The sequence below is a fragment of the Tenrec ecaudatus genome, chromosome 5 (genome assembly GCF_050624435.1).
Source record: "Tenrec ecaudatus isolate mTenEca1 chromosome 5, mTenEca1.hap1, whole genome shotgun sequence".
NCBI classification, from domain to species: domain Eukaryota; kingdom Metazoa; phylum Chordata; class Mammalia; order Afrosoricida; family Tenrecidae; genus Tenrec; species Tenrec ecaudatus.
The window spans coordinates 44,762,183-44,766,235 of record NC_134534.1 but is presented as its reverse complement, the minus strand read 5'-3'; the positions used below and the strand labels follow the sequence as shown (position 1 = coordinate 44,766,235).

The 4,053-nt window shown below is 47.5% G+C and overlaps 1 pseudogene; it reads left to right on the top strand.

Annotated features, from left to right (window-relative positions):
* Positions 1 to 1,638: 1,638 nt before the first annotated feature.
* LOC142449077 (SERPINE1 mRNA-binding protein 1-like) lies at positions 1,639 to 2,781 on the top strand (annotated as a pseudogene).
* The last annotated feature ends 1,272 nt before the right edge of the window (positions 2,782 to 4,053 follow it).

Sequence of the window (4,053 nt, the reverse complement as noted above, 5' to 3'; positions counted from 1 at the left end):
CTCCCGTGGGATACACTGTTCCAACCCACCAGCTGCGCCATGGGCCAAAGATGAGGCTGTCTGCTCCTGTGAAGATGCACAGTGTGAGACACCCTCAAGGAGTGGGCATCCACTCCATAGCAGTGGATCCGGATTTTGGTATGCTTGAGCAGAGACTTTGAGATTTTAATTTTGGCTCTACTACTTGCTATGTGACCTCAATCAAGTTGCTTATCCTCTCTGAATCTTGGTTTTCTCATTAAGACCCATGGGAAATATCCAACACCTAAATCACATCACAGTGTTATTAGGCAACATGTGTGGAAAACATCTAACTACAGATTGACATGTAGGAGGGACTCAGAAAGTGTCAGGTTTGGGGCAGTTTGTTCTTGTTTTCCCCGCTACCTCACGCTACCCCATGGCATGCTACAACCAAGAGAGCTGTTTTCTCTAACACTGTCAGGTGTTTAGCAGCCATTGTTTGAGTGCCTAGTTGAGTGGGGTTTTAATCTGTGTCCTACTGCCCTCTTCTGGATATCCAATACCAGAACTAACTCTGAATTCAGCTTATCGATGCTATTTAATTGAGCAAACCCTGGCTGTAACTCCAGAGATGCAATGGAAGCAATTACTGGGCACCCCTAGTGTGCATGCTCCACAGAACCAGGAGCTGAGAATGGTAAAGTGATCCCCAAATACCAAGCTCTCTAGTCTAAAATTCAATACTGTGGCTGAAAGTAGTTACTTTCATCCTGAAAGAGACCCGCTGTATTTGTTGAGTAGAAGCTGACGGGAACCCCCTGAAAGTGCGTTCCTTGGGCACCCTTCAGGTGTGGAACTGGATGCACCCTTGTGTTAGACTAGCCCATCACTTACAATCAACAGGATAGCAGTTACCCAAGAACAGAGTGCGGGGAAAGGAGGAGGAGTAGAAACGGGCACCCTGGAGTAAGCGGGGTGCGTGATGGCACAAGGAAGGGGTGGGAATCACGGATGGAAACAAAGGTGCACAGATGGTTGCAAGCCAACCGGATGATCTTCTCTCTTAAACTTTGCCTACATCACAACAGAAACATGAGAAAAGGTGTGTGGGGGGTGGGGAGGGGGAGGAATACTGCCTTCATGCGTGTACTCAGCTGGGAATTTCATGTTAGTCACAAGCACAGGCTAAATACGTGGGTGAGCTGCTTGGTGGCGTTGCTTGCTTCCAACTCATCACCCCTCTGGGCACCGCAGAACCACACGTCGCCCGGCCCTGTGCCCTCCTTAGCAGAACTATCACTACGTCTCCGCTATTGGTGCAACCACAGAGTCCATCCATCTGGTCAAGCGTCTTCCTCTTTTCCACTGCGGGCAAGAGACGGGCTGGAACAGGAGCCCTAAAGAATCTGAAGTTCGTCCCCCTGCCCGAGTCTCTGTCGGCCTGATGACAAACTGTTCTCCGCGGTTTGCAACACGGCAGTGTCTTGTTGTCCAGAAATAGCATCCCTCTGCTTCAGAAAGGTATACACGAGTAGATCTCTCACTCCAGGCTGCTAGCGATACCAGCTGGTTCCCAGGAACCCAGAGACATCTTCATACGGGTTCAGAAGCGCGTGGCTTTCTAGAGCCGGCCCTCCTGTGCCAGGAGCTGCAGCGGGCCATCGAGCCACCATCATGCCTGGGTGCTTGCAGGAGGGTTTGCGGCCGTGTGGTCCCCAACTGGAATCGGGTCTCTTCGAGGTGCTGAAGGAGGCAGAGAACCAGACAGAGGAAGCAAGAGGGGGTACGGCATTGGGGGTCCTGGGGTCAGGAGCGCAGCTCAGGCAGCAGGCAGACCGATTCCAACGTGGCAGGTAAACCGCTACGTCGAGAGTCCCGGAAAGATCACAAGAACCCACTGCCCCCCAATGCCCGCGTGGTTATGAAAGAGGAGACACAGCTGCCCCTGGCAAGAACTGATCGACACCTGCAGGGAAAATAATTGATAGATGACAGAAAGATTACCACTTCCGGACAGTCGATGCAAGAAAAGCACTTGAAGAAGAAGGTGAAGGAGGAGAATTTTCAAGTGATATCATGGCCCCGCCTATCTGGGGCTGAGTGGTCCTGCAGGAGGACAGGAGGCTGGCCGTGGAATGGGATGAGGAGACAGATTTGATTCCCATGACAAGTGTGAATTTGATAGCGTGGAAGGCTTAGATCTAGCCTGAAGCACGAAGACAAACATGGCACAAGCAGAGCACATCTGACCACTGGGGAGCTGTCAAAAGTGAACTGATGGACTTGGATCTTCAATCGAATGTGACGGAGGAAACACCTGGCGGTGGAGACCATCTCGCGGCCGACACACAGAGACTCAGAGAATGGCGGTGAACAGGGTCAAGGAAGAGGGCCCCAAAGCGATGACATTAGATGAATGGAAGGCTGTTCAAAATAAGGACCGGACAAAAGTAGAATTTAATATCCGAAAACCAAATGAAGGTGCTGATGGGCCGTGGAGGAAGGGATTTGTTATTCATAAGTCAAAAAGCCAAAAGGCTCAGCCTGAAGATACTGTTAGGGACCATCATTTCCAGAAGCTAGCAAATGATTTAACGTCTCAGCAGGAGCTTAATTTGGGAAACCTTGGCAGCCCAGAATGTGGTGGCGGAGGAAGATGAGGAGAACGTGACGTGGTGGCCGTCCTGATCGTGGATGCAGGGATGGCAAGTCAAGGGTTTCTGCTCCTGCGTCGATGACTCAGCGGCATTCCCAGCTTGGCTTACCAGATATGCCACCAAGACCACTTGCCCGGCTCCCTCATGGATCCTTCTCTGAGGCTGTGCCTGCTTCAGGAGTCCAAGTGACAAAGGAAAAAAATTTTTTTTAATTATCATTCATACCTTCACACCTAAAGACTGAATTCTATCTGATTTGAAAACGAACTCTCATTACACAGAAACAACAAATATGCTAGCTTTGTGTTTAGAAATGTGTTGGAAGCAGGATGTTTTCATCACGTTCAGACATGATGCATTCTTTATGAATACTTCTGTGTTGCTGTTTGCAGACATGCATTTCCAAACCTGAAACATAGGTGTTCACAGTATATACCAGTTTTTAAAAGTGTGTCAAATGTTCTTTGGTAAACATGAGAAATTTACCCAATGACTCATTAAACATCTGAGGTCCACGTGGTAGGCATATCAACTGATAACCAACAGATAGACATTTGAAATATTTAAAGGTAAATTGATTCCAGTAAATACTTATATTAAATTTCTTCCTGAAAATGCTTTGCAAAGAAAGAATCAGCGATGCTACCTCAGGTTTCATTCAAAGCCTAAGGACATGGGTGAGCTGAATTTAATTTTCAGAAAAATCTGGAAAACAACCACCCAGCCTCTTAAACATTTCATGTCTCATGATTAATTTAAAGTTGGTTTGCTCAACATCATCACAACTTTATGGAAAAATGGGGAAAACTAAATGTCTTAGTTTTCAAGTGTTTAAGTAACAGAAATGCCACAAAAGGATGACTTTAACAAAAAGACATTTATTCTCTCACAGGAGGCTGGGAGTCTGAATTCAGAGCAAATGTGCTGGAGAGAGGCATTCTCTCTGTGTAAGCTGTGGGGGGAGACCTTTCCCTCCTTCAACCTCTGTGAGCCCAGCACCCGGGATCTAGGCAGTTCTAAGTGCAGGGGTCCCTGGATTGAAAGTGTGTGCTCACTCCCAGATCCTTCGTTTTTAGTAGTATCCAGGTCACTCTCCTCTCAGTTTGCTTATTTCATCTCCTACACACTATCTCAAAAGAGACGCACTCAAGATATGAATGGATGCTTGGCCCACACTTAATCGTAGCCCTAATCTAAGAACGTTGAGTTCTTAAAACTACTCAATGCTTGCTTTCATGAAGAGATCACTACAGATAAAAAGATCAGGGTGCTATAGCCAAGTGTGGTGAGGAAATCAAACGGTGTCCGGCTATCAGAAAGAATAGCATCTGGGGTCCCAAAGGCTTGTCTTAAGACAAGCAACTATCTAAGTGAGGCATCATCTAAGTCCACACAAAGAAGCACTCCAGTTTGTGTGATCCAGGAATTGTAA